Source organism: Condylostylus longicornis, unplaced genomic scaffold (assembly GCF_029603195.1).
Source record: "Condylostylus longicornis isolate FDR11 unplaced genomic scaffold, ASM2960319v2 ptg000019l, whole genome shotgun sequence".
Taxonomy (NCBI): Eukaryota; Metazoa; Arthropoda; class Insecta; order Diptera; family Dolichopodidae; genus Condylostylus; species Condylostylus longicornis.
Window position 1 is genome coordinate 68,908 of NW_026577988.1, and position 19,699 is coordinate 88,606.

The following is a 19,699-nucleotide window of genomic DNA, read 5'->3' on the forward strand; positions in this document are numbered from 1 at the left end:
TTAAATATAAGTACTTACATAATACTTAATTATAATTATTGTAATTTAATTTAAATTATTAATTATTATGTTATCAGGACTATAATGTAATAATTATTATATATATATATATATTATAAATTATTATATAATATAAAATCAAACAAGAATTTTAATTTCTTGTTAATTAAATAATTAAAATAATTTTACATTTTAAGTGTTATTTGTATAATTCTATATATATATCATAGTATGTTATGTAAAAGATCTCTATATATTATTAATAAACACAATTATAAATGTATGTTATATACAATAATTACTTTAACGTATATATAAATTATAATATATAAAATGAAAAATAAATAAATTTAGAATTTTCTTTAAATAAAAAAAAAAAAACATTGGCCAGTTATTTAAAATTATAAATTTTTTTTTTTATAAATAAAAACATTTTTTCTAAATCTTATATATTAATTAAATAAAATTTAAAATAATTTTATGCAGTGTATAGGAAATAAAATATTTCAATGATAGTATTTAGACTATAAGATGAGACCAAAAAAAAAAAGAGAATTGTGACAAAAATGTTTTTTTCTTCTAAATAATATGGAAAATTTATAAATACATTCAAAAACATTTTAATTGTAAATATAGATATTTTCTTTAAAAATTGATTTTTTTTTATTTTAAAATGCGATTATAGGAGAAATCCCGAAAATCTGAACAAGTTCCTTACCTAATTTGATATTGTTTGTGATTCTTGTAACTGAACTTTTCTGGTATTCCATTCATTTATGTATTAATACCAGTCCGGATTACGAACAGAATGATATTTCAAATTCTGAGTCACAATATTATAAAACATTTCCCTGATCATTTTCATATACATACATGCAAAAGGGAGCCACTTAATATTTCAAATTGAATTCATTCCGAAACACAGTCGTAGTCTTATTTAAGTCACAGTTACAGTTGTAGTCTTATTAAAATTCTGCGGTCAACTCTATTTGATTGTGGCTGTTGCAACATAAATTTCATTAGCATTTTGTATAATATTTTCTCAAGAAATTACTATTTATTTTACATAATATTTCTTGCCAATTTTTCAAATCTTTATTTCCCCTATTTGTCAATATTATTGTTTCATACAAATTTTAGAAATTCTAACTATTCGCAGTTTATTATAATTCATTATTTAAAATTTTTTTGAGAACAAAAAAATATTAACCTAAATTATAAGAAATTTTCAAAAAAAAAAAAAATATTTGGACCCATTTTCTTAAAAAAAAAAAGAGAATTTTATTTAAAAACACAGACAAAAAAAACAAGTTCAAACGACCTCAAAAAATTTTTTATATACGAGTAGCATATTATAAAAGAATATTGTATTCAAAATATATTTTCCATTTGGATTAGAATAAAAATATCGAAAAATATTAATTATATCAAAAACAAAATATTGAAAAAAAAAAACAAAATGTCTTTAACATAAGTTTTAAAAAAAAATTAAATAATTAAATTGTAAATTTTAAGTGATAGCATTTAAATTTAAATAATAAAATACAAATAAGAATTTAAATAATAAATTAGACAAAGAATTATAAGAAAAAGAATATTAAAAAAGACATGTGAGAACAAAATCTGTAAATAAAGAAGTTTTTTTTTTTGTTTTTTTAAATTGAAAAAAAAAAATGGTGTTTATTTTTCATTATTTTTCTTCGTTACTTAAAACAATAAATTAATTCTATTAAATTCTTTATAGATGGCATGTGTACTACAAAAATATTTGATACCCATGTTATTTGTATGATCAACTTAAAAAAAATTAAATAAACATTTTTTAATTTACCTACATGAGCTATTGTTGTTTTGACTTTTTTTATAAGTCACAAATAAAATTTTTTTTTGGTTTTTTGTCAGTGTTGTTGATTAGCAAATTGTTTTTTGTGTCGTCATCAAATATAATAGTTGATTATTATAAAAATTGTCATATTAATAACAATAAATATTATGGGATTTTGTAAGTATAATTGAAACATCATAAGTGCTTACTTGGTAACATGGAAAGATGTACAAGAATTTTTTTGAATTAAAATTAATTCTATAGCAAAAATTCTATCATTCATTGTATAAGACCTTTAAGTATAATAAATTCTGCAGAAAATAATTATGTTTTGTTATCTTTTATACTACAATCAGTAATTATTTGATAAGAAAATAATATGACGAGAAGACAATCGAACTGTGCAATATGAAGAGCATTCATTTTGTATATAGATGGCATCTGTTAACAATTTAATGAGCTTGTTAGTGAAATATCACTTTTTAGCAATTCGTTACATAGATTTAAAGTACCGCACCAAACAGTACATTTAAGTGAGTGTAATTGGCGCTGATGTACTGCTCGTGGGTTCTCCGTCGCCCATATTCTGCAGTTTTGCTTATTAACAAAACCATTTAATTAGAAGTGAGCTTCATCACTCATTATCAAATTGTGTATGAAATTTGGATTTTCTTCTGCTTTTTGTTGGAAAGAAATGGCATAATCATGCCTTTGTTGATAGTCTATCGGCTTCAACTCTTGCACAAGCTGAATTTTATATGGGAACATGCGTATTGAGGCCAAAATTCTCTGAAGGGATCTTCGTGATAGTCCCAGGTGTGTCGAACGTTTCCTTGTTGATGTTCCTGGATTCTCATCTACACTGTTGACTACACGTTCATTATTTTCCTCCGTTTGGACCGTACGCGATCTTCCACGAATTTGTACTTTTCTTACTAATCCATTTTCTTCAAAATGTCTTACCGGGCGGTTTATTGTTGCTGCAGAGGGCAGATTCCGCACATTGAAATATCGCCGATATGCTCGCCGAGTTAAAGTAACTGACCTGTGATTTTGATAGTAAAATTCTATGATTTTTGTTCGTTGCTGCGTTGTGTACTGCTCCATTATAAATTTGTCAAGCCTTGTTTTAAAAGATTCGGAAATAAAAAAAAATTAATAAATAAAAAAGTTATCAAGAATTCAAAACATACCTTTTTTGCGCCACCCTGTATATGGCTCTATCTTGATTTGCAAGAAATTTTAAATAAATTAAATATTTTGTAATTGATTTTTTTTTAAATAAATTTTAAAATTTACATTTACAATTTTTCTATATTATGCATAATTTCCGTTATATAATGCAGCCTATGGTTTGCATAACAAATTTCAGAACAATTAATAAAGTAATTTTATCAATTTTCAGTGTCATGTCAACTATATTTTAATGTCAACATTTTTAACATTTTGTTTTTGTTGAATTTTAATTCAACTTATTCAAAAATCAGCATGGACTGCAAGTTACTGTAGCAGGATTAAAGTATAACTATATAGGTAACAGAATTGGGATATCGAAAAATACTATACCAAATTTTAATGTATTTTGTATGTACAAACCCTTTATTTTTTATGCAAAAAATATTCGAAAAACTTTTTGACTTCTCACTACTTTATATAAACCTATTCCAGAATGAAGTCTGTTACAAGAATTGGATAACTATCAAAAGTCTTAAAATATAGAATTCGTAGTAATAGAAAATTTTGCTTCACTGCAATTATTGCTAAAATTACAGTCGTACATCGCTCCAATAAATATTCGGCTCAATATTTTTATGTTATGTGCTAATTGTTATTGAGTTTATAGTGTAATCTGGATCCGGATCTCAATAACGCATACATTTCGGGTCCGGATTCCAATAAGAGTACGAAAGTCCATGTACCATAAATTTATTTTATCAATTATTCAAATTAATATTTGAGCCGACGGGATTTTGTTTCTTTTAAAAATTGATTTACATATAATTGTTACGTCTTGTATTTTGAAGTTGCCAGTTGTTTTCTTATAAGATGAACGTGTGTAATATTGAATTCATATTCTATATATGTATATATATGTAGAATATAGGTACGAGTATAATATGCAAGGGGTACATTTAAACAGTTGCCAATATTATTGAAAAACAAAAAAAAAAAGAATAAAGGTGAAAAAATTAAAATAAAAAAATAAAAATTTAAAACCGCAGTAAAGCACCTAATTAAATTCATTAATTAGTTAACATTTTTTTTTTTTGTTTTAATATTTGTGTTGCACATTGTTTTGTTTTTAAATAAAAAATAAATTCATATTTTGTTTTTTATAAGAGTTTTAATGTGTTCGAATCGTAATAATTATAAAAAAAAAAAAATTAAATGTTATTTGCAAAATTTTTATTATTTTTATTCTCATTTATTGTTGTTTAAATTATTGTTGTAATAAATGCAAATACCGAATATTTAATAATGTAAAATGTTCCAATTCTTGTCGAAATAATGAGAAGAACAATGGCAATTTATAAAACACTAAATTAATAATAGATTCCAATACAATTATATAGAAAAATGATTTGCATTATAAATTATACAAAAACTAGAACATATTGCCATTTTTTGTATTATTATTGAATTACAAAAAATTAAATAAATATTTTATTTATCTTAATTTAATTGTAATACAATGTTAAAATATCTACATAATAGAGAATACAAAAATTATGTGTATTTCGTTGCTCATTAGAATTTAGTAATTATTGTAAAGGGACTTCGAGAATATTTCTTACTGGATAGGTATTGAATAATTTCTACTTAGTAATTAAATACTGATAAATTGTTAGTGTAATGAATAATTAAGTAATTGAATAGTTGAAAGACTGATTAAAAATTGCTCTAATTTAATCTTATTCTTTAAAATCAAATTTTTTGTTGCCCGTAACACTGAATTTTAATCTTCCATTTACCCATATGGGATTATCCACAAATGTTATTTCTTCAATATTATTCTTCAAATTTTATAGCAGAAATAACTTGAAAATCCAAGACGGCAAAATGTGTTATAATTTCAGCAACATCTTGTATGATGTCAACTCTAATTGCAGTTTTTTTCTGAACTCTAGTTGTAGTAGAAAATAAAACAGATTTTAATGTGGAAAACAATTAATTGAAAAATTATCTCTCTTCTCAAATATTTTGACACAAAATCATGATTCCCAGGTGATCCAAATATATGGGATATATCTTTATGAAAAATGCACAAAATAATGATTGTGAAATTCATTTGAAATTCAAATAAAAGATGATGAAAAACTAAAGAAAATTTTGTTATTATTAGCCAATATTCGTCACATACCCTATATATAGGGTAAATTAAGTAAGCATGTACTCGAATATTTACTTTAAAAAAAAATATTATGTTACTTCTTTGCAAATATTAAAATACCAAAATATGCAAATTTAAATTGAAAAACTTGCGATCTAATTTAAAACACATCGTATGCGTATATTTAAATTGTTTTTTTTTATTATAATATTATTAAACAGGATTATTTAGAACAGCTGAATAAATAATATGTTGCTCCACGTGAATTTATAAATGAAGGTTATAAACACATTATTATGTATATTGAGAATAAAGTTAAACTAAAATGTAAATTAAAATTATTTAAAAAATATTGTGTTTTTCCTAATATTTCCATTTATATAATATGTATTTATACTTATGTACACTATACGTATATAAAATTTTCATTGATTAAAGTCGAAATTTTGTAAATTTACAAAATATTTTTAATATCCGAGAACTCTGTGTGTGTATAATTAACATTTAAAGTTTTGAACTTGAATCTAAGTTTCTACATCAGAATAAATATAAAAGTTGGCACCAATAGTACGTATAATTAAACTGTAAAATAAGTCTACACAAAATCTACAAGCTACGCAGTATTGTATTTTTGAGAGAAAAATTTGGAAGTGTATGTAAATTTTGATGAATCTAAGAAATAAAACTGGGTAAGCATTAAACCGAATAAAATTCGGTAGAATATTACAGACCCCCTTATATTATATTTACAAAAACTAGCTTATGTAATATAGTGAGGAAGATAGGGAGACTTCAGTACACCTTTTCGGAGGGTGTGTTGCTCTCGCTCGCACGAGAAGCGGACTTTAGCATAACGGCAGCGGAGTTGCGATCCTCTGCGAACCACAAATTGCTCGAGTACATCAGGGCGGTGAATCTCGAACGGGTGCAGTAGTGCCGCGCCTCACACTCAGATGAGGGGAGCACAATAGATCCTTTATGTGGCCACAGTACGATGTTAACCCGTGTGTACAATCTGCAATCTACATTGTAATATAAACGAAAATATGATAGCAATTTGACAAGTGGTAAATTTTGAAAAGCTTTTAACATTTTTCTGATCAAATTTTGATTAAAATATACAAACGAAATTTAACTTTTAATAAGTGAGCTCCTCTATTGCTGCATTTTCTTATTTGTACTTGGAAATCTAATAAAAAACTGTTCTAACGTCTTACTCGAATAGTCCAAAATCATGAAATCAACAAGCATATGCAGAAATTTAAGAACAAGATTTTTATTTAAAAATCATCTATGATATTTAATTTTCCATACCATCAAAACCATCCAATTAGCCATTTCATTGTCATTATCTACAATATGCCAGGACCCCAATAAATTTATAAAATTTTATAAGCATATTTTTTTTCGTTCAAAAAATAAGTGTGTATACAAAATTTATAATTTTTAATATTTAATAGAATAATATTTGTAATACAACTATATGTATACGAGTATGCTTGTATATAAGGCGAAAAAAAATTGAAAAATAGAAGATAAAAAAAATTTATTACTTTCGCGCGCTACGTCATCCGGATGCAATTTATCTTCAACGTATATTTTTTATTTTAACTTCCTTATTATTACTACAGCTATATTGTAATAACAAACATATTCCAAAACAAGAATTGAAAACAAGGACATTTTTGTTAAAAATTTATTTTGAAAATTTTTATTATCCTGTATAACTATATATTATATTATATATGTATGTAAATTATAAAATACGCGAATACAATAAAAATCATAAGTATATTTTAAGGGTGGATGTACTTATGTTCTGATTCTTATGTATATAATACATATATATATATATATATGTAAAAGAAATTTTTATGTCAACGATCGCTCTGACGACCACTAAAATAAACAAAAAAAAACTTTTTTTTTTTAAGATTAATGGATATCAAAACTTTCTCTGTCACTCTCCCTTCACTCTCTTATTTTCCACACTCTCTTTCCCAATTGTTAATATATTAAAGTTAGATTTAAGAAACACAAATAAAAAAATTTCATTCAAGTGGTTTTTTTTTTATTCTATAATCTCAGTTCTAAGTTTTTAGTGTTATATACTATATAATATAACTCTTATGATGGAAAGGGAAAGGAACACACGATGAGAAATGAGAGGGAGAGAAAAAAAAATTAAACATTAAGGGCGAGAAAAAAATCCATTCCGTCTGTTATTTAACATTATTAATAATTATTTTTTATTATACTATTATCCTTTCTTTTATATCCTTTATATCCCTCTTTTTATATAACCATATATAATACTTATAGATATTATAATAATTTAATGTGATACAATATTATGTAATATGAAATGGTGGTGTAGATGTTATAACCAAATAACCATAAATGTTTGCATAAATTTGTCATAATTTTATTTGATTTTTATTGTCGCACACAATAATTTTTGGTCTCTATAAAAATGTTTGTTTCTTCTTCGTCTATATTACTGGAAAATTGAATTTCGTCAGTTTGTCGCTAAATAATTTTAATGGATGCAAGAGAGGGTGTATATATTTTTATTATATTTGTGTTTTGTATTGCACTCTACAAATTTCTGAAATTCGACCATACAAATAAATCAATTTTTTTCCTCATATTTTTCTTTTCCTATATGCAATATCATTGAATAATTTAATGCATCTGCATTATGTCTGTTCCGAGAACACGCAATATTGTTATCATTGTAGATTTAATAGAAATATCAAAAAGGTTTTATTGAAAATTAGGTCAAAATAATTTTTAAAACTAGTTAAAAATAATAAATTTACAGTTTAAGAATTTATAAGAAATTTTTAAAATTTTAAGATTTTAATTAAAATTTTAAGTACATTTAGGAGGCTTTCCCAGCCTCCTAAAATATTTTCTTCTATATTATTCTCTATTTTTCATCCAAAAATGAACATAATTTTCGTACGCTATATAAGCGATTTTAAACTAATATGGAATCGAATTTCTGGAATAGACTAATATGTGCCAAATATTTATATATACAAAAGATCGAATCAAATATTATGGCCTCCACTGTGTGATTAACAAAAGTGTATGGAACGTCTTATTAATCAAAAATGATTTTGCATTACAAAGGTCATAATTTATAAGTCGCAGTGAAAACTTTTCGGACCAAGATTAAACACATATAATGAATATGAGATAGGGTCAAATCAAGAACTAACGGACCTTAAAAAAAATGAGGATATATAGTAAGATTCATAAAATCTTAAATATTAAGGTAGCTGAGACATCTTAATTGAATGAATGCATCAAGAGCTCCAAAAACAATCGAAGCAAGAACTACTTTTCAAAGTAGCATTGGAAGACCGAGGTTGAGATGGAAAGACGACGTAGAAGAAGACTTGTGTAAAATGAATATCACAAATTGACGACAACTAACACCGTATCGGGTAAGGCTCATAACGGACTGTACGTCTAGTGATGAAGCTGCAATTGAAAATCTCATTCTGGTTTAAGTAAAACCCTAACCGAATGTTCGATCTTTCGATTCCAGTGCAATAGGGTATACCGCTACTGCTTGTTTAGCTTGTAAATAAGTTCGGCACTGCTACAATACCACATATAAGGTAAATTACAAAAGTGTGGCAATATTTTTATACAATCAACATCCTCTAATTTTTGTTTTTTTTTCAAATCTAATTTGCATAATTTGCGTACGCATAACTTGTAAATAATGGGGTGGAAATATTCAAATTTCAAGCAAATTTCAAATGATGTGCGCATAATATATAAATTTATAAAGTCATATCACATGGTATATACTTATATGAAATGCATATAAAATAGGGAAATTAGAATATTAAATATGAAAGTTTGGTATTTTTATTATTTATATACCACTTTAATATTTTTATATGATTACTAATTTTATATATTTTTTTTTATTCCTATACAATTACATATAATTTTATGTATTAAATTATTTTATTGCACATAATTATTAAATTTATTGTGTGAATATCCTGGTAAACAACGCCGGCTCTTAATAATTCAATGGTCACATAAAAGTAATTGGAAATGGTACTTAAGGGTATAATATTTCCTTTCATATCACAAGTATAATAATGTGTTCATCATATTAAATTTATATATATGTATGTAAGATGTTGTAAATTGAATGATTCTAGTCATAATTTATACTATAAAATTATGTTTTGTTTCAAATTTTTTATGTGTATATGAAATTAAAAGAAAAATTATGTCATCCTGAAATATGAAATCATCCCTATAATTTGGAAGAAAGCATTTCATTTTTATTATTTCGCTATAAAACGGAGTAATTAATAAAATATTATTATTTTATGGATTTTATTGTACATTTACCCTAGATAAATTGTTATATAATTTTAGATATCTACACAAAACTACAATAATATTACAAGAAAGATTAAAATATAGTTCTAATAGTATAGTTAATAACTTCGCCTTTCGTTCCTTCTATTACGAAAATATTTTTCATATAATTTGCGTTCCAGATAGATATTTTTACATATTGTTACGATTTTTCTTATAAATTGCGTTCCTGGCAGATATTTTCATGGAAATTTTCATGGCATAATCAACTTATATTGTAGAGTACCTAAATTTACTTTAACTTTTTAAAATATGAAATTTTGCGTTATTGCTTGCTTTTACCGGAAATGTGGCATTTTTATAGTAATTTGTGTTGTATTTGCATTGCAATATCAAAGTACAACTACCGCGTGTTTAAAATTTCTACAAAAAAAAATAAATAATTTTCTATTGACTGGTCAGCAAAGTTTCATTTTAAAATTGTGCACATTGTTTTCTATTTGTTTTTTATTATACAAACTAAACTGTAGTTAGCCAAATATTGAAATGCATTTGACTTTTATTGCAAATTTCTAGTCATATACTTACTCCCCTCCGTTGCTCCATGTTATTTTTATATGCATTGTAAAGGAAGTTGTTAATAATGAAAATTGTATAATATTTTAAAAATTAATTACAATGTAATTAAAAAATTCCTAAATTGTGTTTTATAATAATTATGGTCTAATAACAATAATTATAATTTTTTTGCATAATAATTGGAGCCGTTAATTATAATGAAATTCTACAAGCCAATATAAAGTACATTAATTTTTTAAAGGAACAAAAAATATAATAACTTCTGATCTCATGGAAAAGTAATTTTTTATGCGAGCGAAGTATTTGTATAATATCTTCCTATCTAAATTGTACTTTCTATACTGCACAGTTCTAATGTTGCTCCACTTTTACTCCTCCCTGCCAAAGCTTTATTCCTTAAATAGCTTTCAGCAAAGACACGGTGAAATGGAAAAATAAATTTTATATACAAAAAGTACCTACTTTAAAAAAAAAGATTGTTATTGCATTAAAATATGAAAAATATTGAGAAAATTGCATATAAATAGGCGCGTAAAATTAAGCACTTTGTTTAATAAATTGGGTCAAACCAACTCAGGGGGGATCGAAGTAGAAAAAATTATCTTCTAGAAAGATAAAATGTAAGATGTGCTGAAGCTGTTAAAATTTCAGACTCCTATAGCTTATCGTTTAAAAGATAGACGGTTTCGGAAACTTAAAAAAACAGATTTTGGATAACAGATGATTTCAACAGCCATTTTGTTTTTTAAACCTCAACAATTCCATGCTGTGGTATAAAAAACTCACCAAAACTACCTTTTGGCGTTTGCAGAATTTAAAAAATGTTCGTGGTTTCATTGCAATAAATAGTCAAAAAATGTTATTTTTAGGATTTTAAGGGGTGTAACTTTTAGGAGGGGGAGACAAGTAAAAATTTTCTTCCACGTAAAATAAGTTTCTTTTAAATATTAACTTGTATATAAAATTTAAGCTATCTACGTTTAAGGATATAGAAGTTTTGTAAACAGGTACACGGACAGACGGACGAATTAGATGGAAACTAATAAGCACTTTTTTCAAAAATTTTTTTTTAAAAGTACTAGAAAAAAAAAAGAATGAAAAACTTATGATTTAGTGTAAACTCCAATTTCAACAAAATTGGGTATTTTCATATAGAATAACTAAAAAAAAATCGCCTAAATCGCAATTTCCTTATTGACGGACAAGAAAATTGTGCTTTTGAGAAAAGTTATGTATATTGAAGGAGCTCAATGTCACAATACCTTGCGTAACTTAAATTTAATTATTGTAAATAAAATTTCACAATTATTCACAGTAAGCAATTTGTTTTCAAAATAAAATCTTCTCTTTTAAACGGAGGTGAATTTTAATACCCAGTTTTAAACAGTAAACTTCGTTACTACAGCAATATAACGAATTATGCCTACAATTATTGTGTCTTATCAATGGTTCTTTTAAACATACCCAGATTGACATGATGTTACAGTTTATAATCTTTAACACATTTTCATCCTTAAATAACTTCAATATTTTTTATAATCAAGAATTTTTACACCTGCCTATAATTTTAATGGTACTCATATAATATTATTAATGTTACAAATTATTATTTAGTAAAAAAAACCAGCAGGACATTATCAATTGAACGATATTGTGTACATATACATATAGCAAAAAGGAAGCCTCTTATATCTTAGCATACAAAAACAAAGTAAATAAAATTTTACAAGTCATTGATATTTTTAAAATGCAAGAATCTTCTGAAACTACAAAATAAGGATTACAAAATATTTACAATAATAATTTTTTATATCCTGTGAAAAACACGTGCACTTTAAATGACATTATATTTTATGATTTTATCATAATTTTTTATTAAATATTTTTTTTTTAGATATTGTCAAGCTTTATTTCTATATAATAAATTTATGAATTGTATAGCATTTTTATAACACCTTATTGCTTCAAAGTAATTAGAATCATTCGATTATAATATTTAATAATAAAATTTCACTGAAGTATAAAATCTAAGAGAATTAAAAATTTGCAGTAGAAGCGTAGAAGTATGAAAATAATTTTTACTTTAAAGAGGGGATAAATGCCGGCTAATATTTTGCTACTATAGGTACTTATTTATTTTGTTAATACAATATAGCCACAGATTTATACCATGGGAGGTTAATCCTTTTTAACTGTTGCAAATTTATATTAATAATAATTATTCATTTCTCAATTCAAAAGAATATAATAGTTAGTTGAAAAAAAATAGGGAGTCACGAGAATACTAAAATAGAAAGAGAGTTAAGAAATTATTTTTTATATTTTAAGCAGGATGTTGAAAAATTTTCATCAAAACATTAAATATTTTAAACGCAACTATGAAATCTGTGATTATTAATATTAAGTCCTTCTATTGCATACTGTTAGGAGAACAAATATCATTAATTCGAGCATTAACGAATTTACAAGGCTAATTAAATAAAACATATTATAACATTTTCTGAGAAGACATTTCGTTGCCTTTTCCAGAAATTTAATTAAGCTTATATAGTGGCCGGAAATTTAATTAATCTTAATTTTGACACGACACATTCTGTAATGGAATGAAATAAGGAGTAATGCACTGCATATTGGATTCCATTTCATACCAATAATATTTGAAATACATATTTTTTAAGGATTCTATAAATTATTGCACAAATTCTATAAAATAAAACATTAATCACCCTATATTTATCATTAATCTTAAATATTAACAAAATTATTCACATGAATAATTATCAATTAAACTGGTTATTTGTATATAAAATTTTCATATATACCATCAGATAATATGAAGTGAAAAAACACCCTGTGGCAAAAATGATTATTGTTACTTAAGTACCAATTATTGCAGTAATATTCTGAATAACTCTTTTATATATATACAAGAGAGGATATTTTATTTTTGATTTATATACACTTATAATATCTATTACATTATGTAGCATATTTACTATATACTTAATGGGTGACAAATCTGAAAATTTGTTAATATTTTTTTCGTTCTTAACGGGTATATGCCGACTTACATAATAAATATTTCGAAAATAAATATTGGGTAAAATTTTATTTCCAATTATTTTAAAGGATCTCTTGATGGTGGCTGGTGATATGAAAGGGGGTTGTTTTTATTTCTCCGTGGAAGAAAAATGATTTCTTCCTTCTAATGATATTTAAAAAAATATATATTTTTTTCTATGATTATTTTGTACACGTTGTTATGGTAGTAAAGGCGATGTTTGACGAAGTAAAATTTATGAATATAGAAAAGAAAAAGATAGCAATAAAGCTGCAACACAATCATAAATCATTTTCTCTTAAATTATATATGCAATCTAATACAAAGTGTACAAGAGAAGAAGAAAGAGTGAAATGAGCATTGGGTTCTTTAATTTTAAAAAATTGTTTTATTATAAAATAATTTTTTATTGTGTACAATTATATATATATATATATACATACTAGATATAATATTGTCATTATTTGTTGAATCCTTTTGTTAAAAATTTTGTCAAAATGACAATTTATTAATAGAAAAATTATTACAGTGGTTTTTTTTCTATTAATCTTTATCATGAAGGATTTTTTTTGTTGAAAGTGTACAAATATAACAGGGAAATAAAGATGTGCACATCAGAGAGGGCGAAAAATAAGATTTTTTTAAGATTGAAATAATTTTTTTTTCTGAATTTTTATAATTCGCTAAATTATGACAAATTTAGTTTTAATTAATTGTATACTTTTTGAATTGCATCTTCTTAGCATAATCAATAATCACGTATATATAGTGCGTATGTATATATAAATAATTTCAAGCCTAATATTTTTAAGTTCTCTAAGATGAAGGCACTAAGTAAAGTTTAAATTTGCAAGCCTGTAGTATTCAATTATCAGCTGTTTTTAAATTTTGATGCTGATTTTAAAGTAAGATTTCTAATATTTTAATATACTTTAAAAATAATTCACTATTTTCAATTTTCAGGAGATCAATATTGAATTCAAATTTCTAAAATAATATAAAAAATTTCTAAAAATTTTTATGATCTTCACACCACAGAAATATGAAAATTATTAATTAAAGCTTCAGTTATCATTACCCTCATTTTGGTAACAGTGATCTTTTCAAGTACATAGGATTTAGTGTTATTTTTCGTATAAATCAGAACTCCTATCACAGCACCAATATCCCCCTGTCGAAGAGATATCTTTCCGTTGTACGACGTAAGTCTAGCTTTGGCCACAGCTTCCTCTGTTCGTTACACATTGCTTCATTTGCCCATCTGAGTTTGGTGCATTCCACTACCGCCTTGCGTAGCAGCACCTTATAGGTGCGAAGAGGAATGCCCAAGTTCTGCTTTCTAGGTAGAGTTCGGAGGTTTGTTCCATGTCTCGCAAGTTCACAATTCCCCGGAATCTAACTGTCTCTAGCAACCCAAATCAAGTTTATTTCGAAATGCCTCATCATGTCGTGAAGAGACGACCTACACTCTAAGACCGTTCTTAATGTAGAGACTTCAGATTTTAAGCTCTTATCGCGGCATGTCTGCCCTTGAAAATATTGATGTTATCAGCAGATATCACACTGCTGCCAAAGCAACAAAGATCCTCCCCAACTGTGGCCAACTCTGTCTGAGAGACACTGCAGTGACCCGGTAAATGGAAGGAGAATTCAACATCCAATTGCTCAGAATAGACTCCTCACCTACCCTGTTATCAAGTCCATTTTTACACAGACGGAACCGCCCTCGAAACCCACATCGTTCAACCTGGTTTGCCTCAGCGGAATCGGAGAACCAGAGTTGTTTATGTTATATGTGTTAAAGAGTATTGAGTAAACTACTCAGGATCATTTATACACTAGACTAGGTGGTAATTAAATTTAAATATTATAAGTTTTCTTAAGAAATACTGCTGTAATTTTACATTTAAGGAGGAATATTTGTATATGACCCAACTTTATGAAGAAATATTAACAACAAATTTCAAATTTTTTGGATTTTCACTTTTTTAATAGTAAGTATTAAGAAAAAAAAATTCATTATTGTTTTTTTTTTAATTATGTATTTTCAATAACATTTCGTAATTCATTCAATTAAATTTGAATAAAAATTGAATAGCGCATTTTTTAATTCAATGTTATTTTCTGTAATTTCTACATATACATATACATAAATAATTTTTTCAATAGCGAAACAAAAAAAAATATATACCTAAATAATAATGACCATTGTGCCATCCATCTTGTTTTTTATGTCATACATTTTGTATTTTAATTAGAAAAAAAAAGCAATTATGATCGGAAAGAAATAAATAACACGATTCAATTGTAAGTATATGCGTGTATATTGTTATACTGTATACAAGGCCAAATAAATTGAATAAAAAAAAAAATAAATTCATTTATAATAATACAAGAAATATAAGAGAATTGTATAATAATTAAAGATCATTGCATCCCGTCAGCTGTACACTTATACACACTTAATAGAAATTTTGTATATTTTACGTTACATATAAAAATACATGACCCGCGAAAAAAATTTGGATGAAAACTAAAAAAAACGTAAGTTTAAGATGAAACAAACGAAATAATTTGACCCCTCGGTGTTTTAATCAAACCATTAAAATGAATATTGAGTCAATAGCTAACTCAAACATGCGTAGACATACTTATATTCTCTGATGTAGGCCAACATACCAGCAATGGCGGAATTGTTTACGCACAATTAGCCCTAATAACTCTTGTGAATTAGAAAAAAAATATTTACTTTTTGAAACAAGGGTGCCCATTTCTTTAAATTTGTTTTACAATATTTTTCTAGATCTCTAAATTAATTAAATTGATAATTATATTTTAACAAAAGAATTTCATATTATTATGTTCATTAACTTCTTAACTAAAATAGCTGCTCTGCTTAATCAATTTATGCTATAGCGACTTATTTAATCTGTATTGTGCTTTTTCTATATTGCAGCTCAAATTATACAAAAAAAAAATAATAACTAATTTATTAAATAAGAATCTTTTTTTACAAATCATTTATGTGTCCACTGTTGAACACTTGTGATAAATGGAATATCGAATATACAGCGAAAATTCGAAATTTTCAATAAAATCTAATATTAAACTACAACTGGTTTAGAATTTAAAGTATACCTAGTTTTAGCCTTTTAAATAATGGGCAAGCGCCTATCGGCAAGACGATGCAAACCAATCCAAATTTTCTAAAAATTAATGGAGGATTCTCAAAATTAATGAAAATAAGATTCCCCTCTTTTATAATTACAAGGTCCAAAATATATGAATTAATAGACTGTCAAGCTTTTATATTTCTCTTTGATGTTTTACTAAACAATGCTTGAATTTTAATAAAATTTTATATAATTAAAATACACAATCAATAATAATTTATAATAATTCAAAATTTTAAATTTAACATGGGCACATTTTTGATATTTTCACATTCAAAACGGATTTTTGCACATACTTAACAGACAGGCACACTGTATAGTAACAATTCCTCACACTAGGGAGCATAGGTGAATTTTAAACTGTCAATAATTTTGTATGATTTTATGTCAGAATATTTTTTTCTTATAACGTTTATAATTATTAAAAACGTGATTATATTGAATTTTTGAATTATTTCAGCCAATCATTTAAAATTTTTATTTGAAAACACAAAAACCACCAAATAAACGGAATTTTCGTTAAAAAAATTTGGCAAGGTTAAAATTTTTATTTTATTTTTATCTTATAAAACAAAGTAGGTAATAAGCATAAGTTATTATTCATTACTAAATACCTACCATACAAATCAAGGTGAAATTTATTCTTAATACAGACATTAACAGTATTTTATTATAAATTCATTGACATTTAATGCACGAAGTGCTATGGTATGCAAAAAAATTAAAATTAACAAAAATAATTTAATTCACAAATTATTTTTGACATCGGTTAACTTCTAGCTTTTAAACATAATAAAATGACACTGCTTCAGAATCAAAAATATACTTGACATAAATATGATTTGACATATAATTGAAATCGATCATTTTGAACTTGAAATTGATGTAGGGATGCAGAGTCGTACAATACTAGTATTAGACTTAGTAAAAATTAAAAAATTTCCCGGATCAATTCAAATGTAATTATTTATAATCTGGGTAATGCAATAACTTATGTATGTTGTTGTTGTTACACATAAATGTTAGTCCAGATACCATTATGTTTAATTATATAAATGTGGTGAAACGGGATGTGCCATGTTTTTAAATAATTATATAGGGTTATTTTAAAAACATACTTGTTCTTAGATTATAGATGAACTTCACTCGTTAAACCCTTATGTCCTTATATGAAAGTTAGCCTTGCTTTAGTTTTAGTTTGATTAAGTTTATGGTAACAATTCACCGCAACCTCAGGATAATGTACGTGCTACGCCTATTGCTTAAAGCGCTTCTTCGAAACAAAGACATAAGCCCCTAATAAACTCAAGTAATCTTTGAGCATACTCAGTTCATTCTTAATTTAATTTTTGCACAGCTTTTAATGATTAAGTAAATTATTTGAATCTTACTTTATTTTCCAAAATCATTGTATATTCCTAATTTTTGCTAGGCTCTTTGCGTACAGCATTCAATGCACTTTTTAACTCAAGTTACACATTTTTGCGTCCACCTATATTTAATAAGGTGTTTAATAGATAAGGTTTTAATAATATTTAGGCTTCCCGCATAGCGAATATTTTGTAATATAAATAAATTGTGGATCCGTACACAATACACACAAAAGATGTTATTACTCAATTATATAAAATTTTAAATTTAAAATTGGAACCCTTTAACAACTAATTACAATATTTATAATATTTTCTATGTAGAACTCATAAAAGCACATTATATATAAAGTTCCAAACAGTAGAAGAGAACTGAATAGATAATAGAGAAAAAAAAAAACATAATTATATAGTAAAATTGTCAATATTGTTTGATTCACCTGAAATTTTTTATTGAAAAGTTTTTTTTAATTCACTACGTATTATAGTGCAGTAATGTTTCATTGTTAATTTCTCCCCTCATCATAATACTCATTATTATTCTCCATAAATATAACAGATACACACATATACATTCATATACACATACTCAAATATAATTATATTGATTTTTAGTCATTATATTCTTGTCATTCTTTTATATTGTAATTTTTTTACAATAAACTTTTTACCTACCTTGCATTCTTTTAGAACACTAACTAAACTCTACACTTATGTACAGTGAGTGTATTATTGAGGCAAGGTACAATTGAACAGAAAAATATTTCTAGTTTTTTTCTGAATTCTTTTGTAAAATTTCTATAAAAAATATAATAATAACAATGTTTCATATAGTACAATTTTTAGAATAATAGAAAAATATAAGAATGATTGAATTCAAGATCCGATCCGACAATATTATACCAAAAAAAAGTTCATATGGTATTGACGGACATTGAAAAAATAAATTTTCATTTAAATTGAAATTTTTGCGTTTTTGTTGTTGCTGTTATTGGTGTTGTCGTCCTAATCCACAATGGGTCACATGAAAAATTTTGAAAAAAAAAAAAAATTAAAAATTTAGAATTTTTTTGTTAATTTTAACAATAAATACAAAAAAAAATACACGGTTGAATTGTCAATCTAATCAATTTATTGTTATAATTCAATATCAAAAATATACATTAAAAGTTCCATATAGTATGTAAAAAGAATGTAGGTTCTAATATTGTAATGAATTTTTCGATATTCATATATTTTGAGTACTTTACTGATATTATATGTACATGCACCTATACTTCATTATACCCGCAGAAACTTATGTTCGAATGGTATAATAAATTTACAGTACTGTTTGTAACGCCAAGAAGTAATTGTCTGACATATAGAGGTAAGTGTTTGTTTTTGATCAGTTTCGAATTCTGAATCGATTTTAACATTTCTGCCCGTCTCTCCGTCCGTCCCGACGATGACTCAAATTTTCACAAATAATTTATAATATCAGCTACCGGAACCCTATTTAAATTGGGTGTGATCGAGGCAGTGGTTCAGATATCTGCCCTGCAACTTCAAAAATTATTTGGCTATATCCCAAAAATTAATAAAGCTGTAATATCATAAGTTTGCACAAGCAAATATATTATTAAGGCTGTTATATATGATAAAATTAGTTAAAATTCCTTGACTTTTGGTGGTAGCTGCCACACAACTTCGAAATTCACTTAGTCGTGTATTATGGACACTATTCAAAATATAGTGCTGAAATTTTGCTTAAACGAATAAAAAACAAGGATTATGTATAGAACACACAGCACTTAAAATCATTCATTCGTGTGGGAATCACACAGTTGACACAGTTAATTCTATACCTATTCTCGTGTTTAGTTGATTTTTCTCCAATTTTATATTGGAATTATAATGAGTACCTAATGCTAATGTTATTGATTGTGATCAATATTATACATGCGTATGTACACAAATAGTATGTATAATAGAAAATACTCAAAAAAAAAAATAGTTTTC